Source organism: Camelus dromedarius, chromosome 27 (assembly GCF_036321535.1).
Source record: "Camelus dromedarius isolate mCamDro1 chromosome 27, mCamDro1.pat, whole genome shotgun sequence".
Lineage (NCBI taxonomy): Eukaryota > Metazoa > Chordata > Mammalia > Artiodactyla > Camelidae > Camelus > Camelus dromedarius.
Window position 1 is genome coordinate 15,405,454 of NC_087462.1, and position 14,744 is coordinate 15,420,197.

At 39.3% G+C, this 14,744-nt stretch overlaps 2 long non-coding RNA genes across 4 annotated transcripts in view; one reads left to right on the plus strand and one right to left on the minus strand.

Moving 5' to 3' along the window:
* Positions 1-14,744, plus strand: part of LOC116148444 (uncharacterized) — a 1,308,953-nt gene that overhangs the window by 826,666 nt on the left and 467,543 nt on the right. The gene's annotated exons all lie outside the window — the stretch shown is intronic.
* Positions 1,103-13,478, minus strand: LOC135319474 (uncharacterized). 3 transcript variants are annotated; one of them, XR_010378105.1, is made up of 6 exons: positions 13,008-13,478; positions 10,839-10,885; positions 7,191-7,326; positions 6,472-6,696; positions 3,514-3,681; positions 1,103-3,148 (listed from the first exon to the last, which is right to left on the minus strand). It is a non-coding gene; the product is annotated as an uncharacterized LOC135319474 (long non-coding RNA). The 3 variants fall into 3 exon arrangements; XR_010378104.1 differs by having other exon boundaries at positions 3,514-5,176; XR_010378106.1 differs by lacking the exon at positions 7,191-7,326 and having other exon boundaries at positions 3,514-5,176.

Consider the following 14,744-nt stretch of genomic DNA (forward strand, 5'->3'; position numbering starts at 1 on the left):
AGCTTTTTGAGCTTCCCAGAGCCAGGGGTCCTCCAGATTTAAAGAAGTGTCAAGGATAATTTTGAACAATCAGTGATGTTGGCCTTAATTGCCTTGCTGATTTGAGAACCTCACTCTTGTATTTGAAGATACAGTTTCACTTCATTTGCAGTTGGCTTCTAAATTGGCTGGGTTTTTTTATTTGTTTGTTTGTTTTTTCAGTCAAAACATCTTGTCTCTTAAGGGATTCAGTCATATTCATCTCTAAAAACTCACAGTGCCTAGATCAGTGCCTTGGACAAGGTAGATGCATATTAAATGCTTCAGCTGAATTATATAAAAATCTCCTGCCATCTTTTAAAGAAATTTTACTCAGCTCTGCATCCCCTATACTGCCTAGCTGATCTAAGACTACAGATGAAAGGGTTTTTTGCATGCTTTTTATTTAAAATTACTGTTTTTCCTTGGTGAGCAGGATAGAGTTATCTCTGAACTTGTTTCTAAATTGGAACACTAGAATGATTAAAGTTGGGTATTATTTACCTATCAAAAGTTATTTTCTACGGCATATTCTTCCTTAAAAATATTCAAATTTTCTAAAGCCACTGTACCAGATAATCTAAATCCATAGGACACAAAGTAGCAATTTTATTTGAGGCTGACATATTCTCTTTAGGTTTTCCTTTAAAGCACATCGTCGATGCGAAATCCACTGAGCATAAAAAAAGAACCTCTATCTCCAGTATCCACTGATGCCTTTTTGAGCTTCCCTTGGTTGGGAATTCAGCATTAACAAAGGAATTTGTGATATCGTGTATACTCTGTAGTCTAATATTCATCTGTGATATCATTCATAATTACTATATATTTAAATCTCAGTTTGGAATTCAGGTGTCAAAGGAGAAAGAGTACTGGGAAAGTCTTCATTATCAGTTAGGAGCTGCTGTAAAACTTACACTGTTAAAATATCCCTTGAAATAGACATTAGAGACCTGAAAAAGGGATAATATAAAATTGATCAAAACCTATATTTCAAAGCAGCTTTCCCCACCATCCGGGGAAAAGAAAAAAGAGGCCTTAGATAGAAGTGGTTTAGGGTTATTTCATATATGACCACTTAAAATCAGACAGACAGGTGTATCCTTTATTGGAAAACTTAGACAGATAGATAAATTGATACATAAATATATGGATAGATGGATACACTAGATCAGGGATAAGCTCCAGAAATGAACCAACTGAACCTCTTCTCTCTAGGGAAAAAAATCATAGAGGCTCATTGACTGCAAAAGTTAAATCAAAATTCGGTGGTGGGGGCACCTCCTGTGCAGCCACTGACAAACATTTCATTAGGGAAGCGGTCTGAAGCGTCAGTGAGATTCTGGAGAACAAACCCACCAGGAGCCAGATTGCTGGGAGGTGGAGAGATCAGAGCTGGATGGCGTGAATGGACTTGAATATTGACAGGGGCCCGCATCTCCTCCTGAAATGGTACCCATTCCACTGCCCCCAGAAACCTTTCTGCCCTGAACCACATAGCACTTAGCAGCGGCATTACCTGTCATGACGATTGTGGATTCCAGCACTTGAGGACTTAATAGATCATTACTTTTCCCATCAGAAAATCCACACTTTAGAATTCTGTCTTAACCCTGTGCATAGGTTATGTATGTCTATATGCAAATTGTGAATAATGCATTTCACTTTTATTCCCACTTTAGGGATTACACATTTGCTCTGGTAATATTTTATCATTGCATCCTATCCATTCCACTTGTTTGGGGGGAAAAAAAAACCTTAATATGATTATCTTGAAGGTTTTTTATTGTTGTTGTTTGGTTTTATTTGTTTGATGGTTGATTTTGACTTATCAGACTCAATCACTATGTTGAAACAGGTATACTTTCTTCCACTGATACTATTGGAAGTTGGAAACCAAATTAATTTGCTCCAAACAGACTGAAAATACCATGATTATTTTGGAGACCAAAAAGATGTAAAAGCTGCATTTGAACCATAGGAGATGAATTCACAGCTCAGTAACAAATTCTCATGGCAAGAATGATTTCTAATAATTATGGTCAGATTATTAATTGGAGGGAGAAATAGAGGCTTATGAGAGGAACTTTCAAGACACTTATTATAGAGAGAGAACCAGAATTATTTTTTGCTGCATTTTTGGCCCATCTTTGTGTCCCTGTGTTTATCTGTGAAACCCCCAAATAACAGAGTCTAGTAGTTTAAGTTGCTCCCTGAATCCTGGGTAGGCCAGTTGTAGTTATGAGTGTTAACAATAGTTTCCAGCTCTTTTCCTTTCCATTGCCTGATTTTCCCAGACTTCTTTCTGAAGGTAAATGCCCAGCGCATTACACAGTCACGTAGCAAATGTCTTATGCTCTGCAAAGCCAGTCTCCGAGGTAAATAAACCACCACCCCAATCCACTTTGTCAGCAGCTTATCAAAAGACATGTATTTTTGGTTGGTCTCATTTTCCCTTTACCATGGGTTTGAAGGCAATTTTTATATCTGAAAGACTAAATGAACACTGGGACAGCAAGTGATTGTCTCCCTCACATCACTGCTGGATCGGCAGACACTTCGTTTTCCAATAGGGCAGCAAGGGGCTCTGAATCTTCAGCCTTAGCGCAGATCCCCGAGGATTGGGTACGGCAGAAAAGCTGACAGACCTTTGTTACCCAGAGCCCTGGCCATCAAAGGCAGAGCCAGGGATGGGGCGGAGTCTGCATCTCTTGCTGTTTCCCTGATCTTCCAGATAAATTGATTACTTCTATCCTTAAAGCAGTAAACCTGACACTTCTCAGCAACACTGAATTCACTGCCTCCCCATTTTGAAGAGAGGCACGTTTAGAGCCATTGTCCGACCCTCAGAGTCACAAATTCAGGGTTGACAGAGAGACTGTCACCCCTGGCCGTCCTGTCCGTATCGGTTGCCCAGTGTGGAGACATGTGCAGATGTAACAGGAGACCTTTTAGTGGTGAAAGCCGCACGTCACAGCCAGACACATTTATTATAATGTTAAACGACTAAAACTGTTTATTCTGTGAGCATAATGGTTTTCTGTGTCTTCAGTTCATCTTAATCTGTTTTAGTGCCCAGTTTCTCTCAAAAACCTCTTTTGAATGCAGAGTTATTCATTTCAGAGAATAGCTGTAAGAGGAAGAAGAATAAAACAAAATTAGCAGTTGATCAAGGGTACTTTAGGCTGCCACCCTTTCCATTAACGATGTGATTTGATGTGAGTGCAATGCTTTTCCTGATACAGTATGATAGAAAAACCCTGACAGCAAGTAAAACCAAAGAAAACTAAAACTTGATCTAAGATACAGCCGCCTGCCTGCCACCCTCTCTATTAGCATTTTAATTTGATGGGAACCATATGGTACCTTAGTTTCAGTTTCGAGGAAGAGCTTTCTCATTTAAGAGCTCTCTTATCCCTATGAAGTTGATCTTGAGCCTTTTTTTTTTTTAAAGAACTTATTTATTTATTTATCTATTTATTTATAAAAGATTACCTGTGCTTTTCTGTTGGCAGTAGACAGTGTTTATCAGACACTGCTTCACAGCAGAAATCTAAGGCTGCCTCTTGACGACAAATTCTGTCTTCATCAGGACTAAAGTGTGCAGGTACAAAAAAATAATAATAATAATTCCTCTGTTAGTATCTTTGTTGAAGTGGCTTCCTGCAAGAGAAATGAGTCAATCATCAAAGTTTCATTCTTTTTGCTTTAAATTATCCACTGCCTTAAAAAGGAATAGAATAGAAATAACTTTTTTTTTTTTTAAATCTTAAGGAGACCAATTCATTTGTCATTCATTGAAGTCACAGTACTGGGTTAAGGAAAAATTGGAAAAAAAAAAAAAGCATTAGATCTCCAAATGGATATTTGTTGCACACACACGTGAATGAAGATGAGACATCTTTTTGATTCTAGCTCTGCCAAGTTCATTGCTCTCCCCTGGGGGCTTTCTAGACCTGGGCTTTGTGACCTGGTTTCTTGTGTCAAATGTGGGGTTTAAGAATCAGGGGGTTAGAGCCATCATAAAGGAATGTTTTTCCTTCTTCTAAAATCTTAAAACATTTTACTTTCATGCCTGATTGATCAATTATCAACCAGAAGCAAACTCCATCAGTCCAGTTTGACCCTCTTAAGCATGACAGTATCTTCTGTAACAATGGTTTCATCTCCTTTTTTAATTCACACCCCTCTCCACATCCACAAAGACTCAAAACATTTTCTATACCTCTGTATTTGGAGACAATAAGGATCTGAAAATTGGAGAACAAAAAAAGACATTTTTTTTAACTACTATCATTTTGATCCAGAGGGAAAAATCTTATTTTTTTGAATTCCTTCAGTTGCCACCCATTAGAGATAAGGTTCTGGCTGGCTGTATTTTTATATCTTTTTTTTTCTGAGGCTGTGTTAAAACTTTCCTTTTCAGAATCCTTTCTCATATGCATATTTCCTAACTAAGAGTCTTTTCACATCAAAGTTACACTTTGAAGCTTTCGAGCAAAGTAGCAGCTAGGCAGTCTATGACAACAGCAATCATTTATTTGTGTCGTTTTATCAGAGGAAAAAAAAAGTTTCATCCTCATTGAAATAGCAGTTTTAAAGCCTAATTAACTAAATTGATAGCTTTATGTATGTAAATTGCCATAACAGAAGAAGGGAATATGTAAGATGGGGTGGGGGGAATGGGGGCAGTCCACCTACATCCAGAAATGCCCTTTATTAAGCAGGGGTGTGCTCCCATGTATTCTGAAGCCTGTCTATGGGGTTATAATTTTTAACAGGGGGATCTGTATCAAAATGAATTTAAATGTTTAGAAGCCAATCTACCTGCAGTCTTAGGAGGATGAGATCTGTCCATTATTTGGAGATTTATATTCTTTTTGTGCCTTTATACATAAGGTACACTAATGGTTTTTGAAATTCAGATTCTGAAAAAGGAAGAATTTCATCCAGTCAGCCCAGAAACCAATGACAGGCTGTAATGCCGCCAGTGTTTTCATTACCCTGTACATTATTTTCATTTACGTAAAACTTAGTCAATATATACTTACTTATTTGTAAGTTTATGTAAAATGTTTCTTAGGTTGAACCAACTGAAACTTCTGGTCCTCAGCTGCATTTGACCTATGAAAATGGTCATTCTGCGGGGTTCAACGTACTAGACGTCAAAGCAAATATAATTACAGTTGATACATATTCACTAAAGGTTAAATTTGGGATGGTTTTTCTAGCAGTTCTTTACTTTTATCATGAAAAGGATGAAAGCTATGGATCCCACCGTAGAAAAATTCAGAGGGAGAGAAAATTCCACGTACAGTTTTAGGCCGTTCCCAGCCTTCTGATAAGCATCGTGTAATTTATCCACTGTCTCTTAAGCACCTTTTCCCATTGCCTGAGAACGTATAGGAAGGGCCAGGGGCAGGACCAAGTGCTACCCTGAGGATTCGTTGGCCTAATGGAGGGTTGATGTAGGGACAAACTACAGGCTGAGCACCCACAAGGGTTTATAAATGACCGCTTTGGGGAGAAAAACTACAAGCTGAGGACATTAGAGTTTGTTCTCTGGATAATGAACGGCCCCCATTTGGCCTCTTCTGGCTTCTTTCTCTGAGGCTTGGGTTTTCTGCTGGCGAGGAAGGCGAGGAGCCAATCGGTCTTTCAGAACCCTAAACGGTAAGACCTTAGACCGAGTTTCATCTCTGTCCTAGTCGGCCAGTTTTTCCCAGTGTGTTATTTCATCCCCGAGACCGTTTCCCTGACAATCAAGGAAAACTGTGGGCATGAACCTAAGTAAGCGACTCTTAGGAAAAGCTTCAGAGAGGGCAAGGAGCGCCCCAGGCAGAAAAATCTTTGTTTTGAGGGTGTGTTTACCTTGGAAGGGTGAGTGATATAGACGTAATGGGCTCCTTCAGCTTAAGCAGCTCTTAAAGACTGCCCATCTCCATGCACCTCTTTGAAATAAATGCATGGTGACAACACATTGCTATTGCTGAGGTTAATGACTGGCTGATTAACAACAGAGAGCACATTTGCAGGCAAATGAGCTGTAATAATTGTTGCGGGAACTTCCTTTGAAGAAAATGTTTCAAACAGGCTTATAAGGACTCTTGAAATGGCTTCTTCAGCAGGTCCGGACAAGCCCCTCCCTATTCCCTTCTTAACTCCTGGTGCTCTCTCCAGGGTGCTGAGAGAGGAAACTCCAGCATCCTTGTCCTCCATCATCTACAAAGCTCAAAAGCAGTGCGGGGTCGTCCAGTCTGAGGTCTTTGGGGTAGCAGTCTCTAACTGGGTGTAGCTTACACTTTTAGCTGCTTTGATTGGTAGTCTCGATGTGCTAATTTAGAAATGAGTGAGAACTTAAAATCCAGCATGACTGGATGGGCCTATCTTCCTGTGCTTTAGAAAAGGAGTTTGGCTTTATTCCAAACGGTGAGAGTGCCGATACTACGGTACCTTTTTCCAGGGTATCAGATGAATGGAGTTACGAAAAGGAGTGTTTCCCAGCTTCCTGTAAATCCGTGTACTGTTTTGATAACTAGAAGTACTTAATCTCTTTGGTTCCCAAATCATCAGATTTAGGTTGATTCTCTTCCTCTCCTTCAGATTCACAACTTTGACCAGTGCCAGTGTGATAGTGGCTTTCAAAATTTAGAATGCATTAAAATCACCTAGAGGTCTCTAAAAAAGAAGAAGAAGAAAAAAAAAAAAAACCAGAAAAACAAAAAAGGCATTGAGGATCCACCCCCAAAGTTTCTGCTTTAGTAAGTGGGACCTGACCATGTGCATTTCTAACAAGTAGAAGTTGATGCAAATGCTGCTAGCCCTGGGACCGTGCTTTGAGAACATTGTTCTTGATAATATCATTGAAGTCGGATGCCTCACCAGGTAGAGAGACACCTACAGGTGGTCCTAGCTCCTCACATCCCCTAACCCACCGTCCTAAACCCCCACCCACCCACCCTCCCACAGGCAGACACAACCAGACTCAGCGGTCTTGGGGAAACCAGCCAGTCACTCTGCCATTTTATTCTGGTCAAGGCTTCTTTTATTCTTGCTTTTCGTCAGTCACTTAGACAACATGCATTTTTTGACAACTTCCTAGGCCTGGGCATTAAGGTCCTGGAGTTAGAAGCGTGATTACTGACAGACAGCAGTCTGATTAAGAGCCTTACCGAATGCCCTGTCTTCTGGGGAAGGAGGGCAGTGCATTAAGGTGCCTCAGATGAATGGAGCTGTTACAGCACCAGGAGGATCTAACCCCACTCATCCACGTACTATTTCCGTAGTAGTTTTCTTTCAATTTCTTCCCTTAAAAATATATTTATTTTAAAAAGTAGTCATTGTATCGTTATCAAGAAAGTTAAAGCAGTATAGCTTGTCATGAATAGATGTTAACCAAAAATAAATAAACATATCTCCAACAAAACAAGCCCATTAAATTGTGGCCACTCCTGTTCACCATGGAAGGATCTGTGCCTGAGGTTTTCTTGGTGACAAAAGGGAGATGAACACATGTTAAAGGGGTATTAAAGACATTCTGGCAATGCGTGGAGATGCTGGTTTTGATGTTACCAGAATCGCTGAGAGAAAACGGGGAAGGGGAGGCTTTCTCATTGCGTGATTCACTCTTCGGTATTCCTATGTCAGTGGTGCTGTTGGTAACTGTATCAGGACCACCAATATCACTTGTCTCCCTTTTTAATAAAGAAAATAAATAAAACTCAGCTAGAAAGAGCAGGAAAGTGCAAGAGAAATGGGGTTGACTGACTGGAATGATAGTCTGTAACCACTAACAGAGACTGAGACAGGCAGGCTGAGGAGGGTGTGTCCAAATGTGGTGTGCACGACTGCAAGATGGACTTGTAGGATGGACCCGTGCCTTCTTGATGGCATCACCTCCCGTCATCTGCGTTGCCCTCACTTGGAAGGGTGGTATGAGACATATATGTATATATCATATACAAATATCATATATATATATATGCACACACACTGTGGAATGTTACTCAGTTATGAGAAAGAATCCTGTCATTTGCTATAACATGGATGGACTTTGAGGGCGTTACGTTATGTGAAGTAAGTGAGACCAAGAAAGACAGATACTGTCTGCTCTCACTTATAATGCAGAATCTTAAACAAACAAACAAACAAACAAAACCCCTCATAAACAGAGAACAGACTGGTGGTTGACAGAAGCAAGGACTAGGGAGTGAGAAAAATGGGTAGAAGTGGTCAAAAGGTACAAATTTCCAATTTTAAGGTTAATAAGTTCTGGGTTTGTACTATATAGCATGTTGACTACAATTAACAATACTGTATTGTGTATTTGAAAACTGTTAAGAGAATAGATCTTCAAAGTTCTCATCATAAGGAAAAAATGTGTAACTATGATGGATGGATGATGGATGTTAATGTTTATCATGGTGATTATTTCATCATCTCTCTCTCTATATATATATATCAATCATGTTGTACACCTTGAACTAATATAATATTACATGTCAATTATATCCCAATAAAACCGAAATAGAAGAAACAAGAACATAAGATTCAAATTTATCCATTTAACCTTCCAAGTGAGGGCAATGCAGAGATGGGAGGTGATGCCATCAAGAATGCACGGTCCACAGAGGCATTAACTCCTCTCAATAAAAGAACTCCTGCTAAAGGGTTAATAAGATACCATCATGATTTTGTACCATCATTTGCGGGCAGTATTTTGCACATAGGACTTTTGACTTCCTGATCCCAAAGCAAACAGCTTCCGGTAGTCCTGGTGGGGGACTTGCCCAATACTTCCTTGTCTGTCACATACTTGTCCACATATGCAAAGTTTTGTTTTTGTTTTTGTTTTTGTTTTTGTTTGTTTTGTGGGTGGGGGCGGTGGAGGATAAGGAAGGATGGGATTCCTGATCACAGGACATGCAAGTTTCAGTTTTCATGAGCTAGTGTCCACTTGCTTCTCTAATTGGTTATTCCAATATCTACTCCTACTAGCCATGTAATAGAGGACCCATTTGCACCACTCTCTGCAGCACCGGATATATTTAAACATCTCTTACTTTCTGGTGAATATTCTGAAGGGAGAGAGGGAAGGAGGAAGGAATAGCACAAGATTAACTAGACTAGTGATGCCCCTCAGTGCCTGTATCAGGGCTGTGACTCAGAAAGGGTGAGGCTCGGCTGGTCTGAAATATAACCCCTTTAACTTCATCATTCAGCATCTTCCAGGCTCTTCACCTCGGTTGCCACTTCAGAGCCTGTCTCATTTATCTCTGCTCTCTCTAACATTAGCACCCACAGTGAAAAAGACTCCACGAGATGGAAGACCTGACAAGAAGACGCAGTTGAAATGCTAGGGACAGCATTCCGGATCGCTAAGGGAGGCGCACGGTGCTCCTGCATATTTAAAAGTTAGCTTTTTTTCTTTTCCTGGAAATACAGTCAAAATGAGTTGTGCGCACCCCACCCCCTGCACACACGCCCTCCCTTGTCCCCAACCCCAGGCAGCACCTAAGGAATGAATGACCAGCTGAAGTTAATAAGTCCCCACTTGGCTCTGCGCCATCAACTCTCCCAGCTGGCCATTAATCCCCTAGAAATGCCCTACGCCTTCGTAGTTACTCCTTAATTATGGAAGGCATTCGAGATCAGGAGAGAATCCTAAGCAGAAAGAAAAGGCCATTTTTCACTGGTGCTCAGTGTGGGACATTTCAAGTCCAGGTGGCCCCAGGAAACACAACCACACTGCGATTAAACCAACTGCTTCCGTGGCGGAGTCATCCATCTCTATTTTCTCCTTTGATCATCCAAATTCAGGGAGGCTATTCAAAGCTACCCCGGGTCTAAGACCAAGCAAATAAGTTGTGTCCAATGAATTCCTGATTAAACTGTCTGAGGATCTATCCTTTGGACTCACTCAAGCCATAGATAACTTTTATCTTCATGTCTGGGAGGAGTAAGTAGTGTCTGTATGTCTTGATTTTTTTTATAGGCATCTAAGATTTCTCCCTTCTGTCCACCTATTTATCTCGACTTATCTCTACTTACTAGTGTCTAAAACTAATCTGTTAATTATTTCCTTGCATCAGAATAGTAGATTTTAAAATGGATTACTCAGAGAACTAGAACTTCTCTTCCCACGTAGCTTATTAAACTTTTTTTTTGCTGATGGGGTAAAAGGCACTAAGCCACCACCACTCTATTAACCAAAGCAGCAATATTTGTATCTCTTTTTAACATGGAGTTTTCAGTGCCTTTAAATATTGAAACTTGTTAGATGAAAGTATTAAATTTAAAGTTAAAATGCAAGTTTTTTGAGAAAGAAGGATGGTTCACAAACATTAACACTTTAGTCTGAATTAAGTTAGCACCCAAGCCAGTCCAAAAGAGAAGTATTAACTGAATGGACCCAGAGACTTACTCTTTGTCAAGGTCCACAGTTGTACTAAAACTGTTATGGCATGTGTTTGGTGTAAGTGCCAGGAGGGAGTATTTAGAGGGTGAGTGCTTGGGTGAGCAGTCAGAGTGAGCCCGAGGCTGTATTGCGTGAGAGTGACAGTTGGGCCAATAAAGCCTAAAGGCGACTTTACCTGCTTCAACATTTTATTCGAGGGCAAATCTTATCATTTTATCTAACGTGAAGCTAACATTAGATTAATACGAGGTTAATACCGTATCACACACGAAACCAACCTCTAAAAGAGACAAAGTGCAAAGAGAGGCAATTTTTCATAGCCCTGGAGAAGGCTTTTGAGACAAAGAAATGATCTGAATCCTGATGCTGCCCCTTCCGTAATGACAGGACTCGCAGCACTTACCGCAACTCCCCGGGGAAAAATAATGCCTCCTTCACGTTGTTTTGAGGCTAAAACAAAATAATGATGCTTATAAATAACTGTGCACAGTTCTTCATCGTTAACACTTCATATATGATATAGTTGATAGATAAATATAACCCAATATATTTAATAAAAAATTGCAGTCACATTAAAGGGAAATCTTGGAGCCATCGTTGACTTTTTTCTTTTGTTTGCCTTCTAAATCTAATCTGTCATAAAGTTCACTCTGTATGTCTGTGCACATGTGTCCTCGCTGCCTGGCTTCTGCCAATGAACCTTCTCAAACTAATCACTCCTCCAGCCTCCTCTGTTTGGATCACTTAACCACCTGGTCCAAGCTCTTTTTGCTCATCATTATCCTCCAGTTTCTCATCTTTACCTGATCTTCTGGGTTTCAGTGTCTCTCTTCAAAGCTCTCTTCCAAATGCTGGGGTGGAGTTTTTAACTTGCCATGAGGAATCCAGAATTTTTGTTTCTTTACCACTTACCCACATCCTCCATGTCTTACGGGACTCGAACTTCATCTCTCTTGCACTTGGCCCGTAGCATCCTTCATCTTTGACTGAAATCATACGAGCTTCTATTATCTACATCACTTGTCTCATCCCTCATCTCACTTTCTCTTGGATTGTTATTCTGCTTTTTTGTTTGTATGTATATTGTACATTCAAGGCAATAGCTTATCATTTTAATTCACTGACTACTCTATGGGTATTCTTTTTTAGCACGTGTTTCATTTTCTAGGCAACATACAAGGCCCCAGGGATAAAATAGTTACAAAAGAAAGCCATGGTCCTTTTTTTCATGAAGTTTTTAGGTTGACAGGGAGATAGACAGAATAGATGTCAATCAAAGTATCACTCTAATGTTTGCACAATTACACTTTGCAAGAAGAACATGTAAGAAAGAAATCTGATCTAGTCTTGAGGGTCAAAAAGCTTAGTCAAAGGAAAGATGGGAGAGGAGTTATCTGATTAGGAGTTAGCTATAGAAGGGACTGGTAAGAGTGTTCCATACAAATGGGACAGAGATGTCGAGGGCCAATGGCAAGAGGGAACATGAACCTCGGACAGTGGATAGGAGGAAGTGGAAAAGACAGTGGGGCTAGAACCAGGCAACAAAGGAGAAAAGGTGTGACATAAGGCTGGAAGAAGAGGAAGCCTTACTAAGGTGTCTGCAGTTTTTCCTAAGAGAAATGAAATACATTGACTGTTTCATGAGGGCTCCCTTCCTCTCACATACCTAGTGAATATATATTGAATGAATGTCTGAATGAACTTGTGACGTTTGTATAAATGCTCTTCATTCCTTGTGTATAACTGGAGAATGAATCGGAAATCTGTGGTGATTTATTGGCAGGATTCTTAAGGGCTTAGATTTCTGACCTAGCTTCTAGACTGATAAAAAAAAGACTATGAATTATGTGGAAAAGTAATAAAGTAAAAAAGATAAAGCCAAGGGAATGTATTCGACTTACAAAGAATTATTGAATGTTTAGTTCCAGAAATGAATGATTTAAAAGAGATTTCCTTTGCTCTTATTTTTTTTAACTGTGCCAAATAAAATATCTCAAAATCTAAATAAATTCCCACTCAGACTTCTGCGGTGACTTTATACAGTGTCTCTATAATGGTCCAACATAAATCTTCATGACTTTGCTGTGTTCTGCACTTGGAGCTTAACTTCACCAGTAATGAAAACAAAGTTTAGTTAAGACTTGTCAAGAGGTCCTCCTTTACTAAAGACTAGTACTTTTTGTGATGAAGGTAAAAAATACTGAAGGATATAAGTGTATCATCTTCAGATAGGCTAGATGAGAAGAGAATCTCAAGAATAATTCAACCCTAACATGATTTTTTGGTTAAGTCAAGACAGAATATCTATACAGTAGTCTCTCTGTATCTACAGGAGATGTGTTCCAAGACCTACAGTGGATGCCTGAAACCACAGATCGTCTGAACCCTACATATATCACTTTTTTTTTCCTATAGGTGCATACCTATGGTAAAGTTTGGTTTTATAAATTAGTCACAGTAAGAGATTAATAACACAAACTAATAAAAGAGAACCATTATAACAATATACTGTGATAGAAGTGATGTGAATACGGTTTCTCTCTCTTAAAATATCTTACTGTACTCTACTCACCCTTCTTCTTGTGATGATACGATATGATAAAATTCCTATGTGACAAGAAGAAGTCAGGTAAATCACGTAGGCATGGCAACGGAGAATTAGGCTACTGTTGACCTTCTGACGTACATCAGATCATCCGCTTTGGGTGATCCTGGATCATTGAGCCCTGATGATGTTGATGATCTGATGCCAGGAGCAGAAGATGTTGATGGTGGGGAATCCCAGGCAGGATGGAGCAGGATGGTGCAGGGTAGCAGGAGGTTTCATCTTGCTACTCAGAAGGGCATACAATTTAAAACTTATGAATGATTTATTTCTGGAATTTACCATTTAATATTTTCAGACTGCAGTTTACCACAGGTAACTGAAACCATGGAAAGTAAAACTGTGGCCAGTGGGGACTGCTGTCCCCTATCCCATGGTGCTGGATTACACAGAATGGATATTTCCCCATGTCCCCCTTTCCTTCTCCTAAGACATCATCTGGTCTCTGTCAAAGATTAAACTCAGTCCAAGGTGACATATCTATTTAAAATCATTAATGGATAATCAGACTCCTTAGGGAAAATTAATGTGGTTAAATAGTAATAAAGGAACTTTCCAATAGAACATAAACAATACCATAATGAAGAATATTAAATCATATGTTTTGTCACTGAGCCCATTATGGAGCCAATTTAAAATTATAATAAATTTGCATTTGGCACTTGCTAGAGATTGGCAAATTTATTCATGTGAAAAATAGAGAATATAGATTAAATGTCTTTGATTTCCCTGTTAGAACTAAAAGAGAATCACTCCTATGTAAAGATAACTATCTGTCTGTCTGTTTATCTGTCTACATATATGTCTTTTATATGTACAAATTTGTTACACACTTGTATTCTTAATCCACTAAGTGCATTTTACTGACACAAAAAGATGTATTTTCATTGAGGCATTTTAAACACCTAAAGATTAATGACAAGCAACAGAAAAATTAGTGATTTGATTTTAAATGCCTCTCTCCTCCCAGAAACTGGCTAGCATTTTGCTCCAACACATGATGTATGATTTATGAAGCAGACTGGACAAAGAGAGAAGCAACATGAGCCAGGAAGAGTGATTCAGAATTGGCTGGTGTGAGAGCCAAAACGCACCCAGACTGTCTCCTCAGCGGCAAACAGGAGACAATCTGGTCACCTTTAAATGACTGGCAACTACACCCTGCAACCAGTTGCTGGCATTAGTAGAGCTGGTTTTTATATGTTTCCCTCCATTTCCTGAAAGGTCTCCTGATTTTTTTCCAAGACAACCAGCAATAATCTTGGACACCATGCCCTACTTGTGACTTAGAGTTTTTTTTGCCTTCTAAGAAGAAGACATTACCAAAAGTCATTAGCTTGTTTCAAATCACTTAGTGATGACATACTAAAGGCTCAGAAGTGTAGTATGATTTGGCATTTTTCACCAATATTTTCACCCAGAAATTCCATCCCCAAGAACTTGCTTGATACATCCTGTGATGTCTCTTTTTGTGTTGACTATTAAATAGAAGCTTAGAAGCACCTTAAATGTTGAACAATAGAAAACTGGTGTGTAGTTAATGGAAATGATGTAGAAGTATGTTTATTGAAATGAGGGATGCTCAGATTTTATCGTTAATAATAAAGGCAGGATATAAAATGGGGTAAACACACATATATATATAAATAGTATATTCGATATACAAGAAAGGCAATTTTTAGACATTTCTGTTTTTTGTATGCT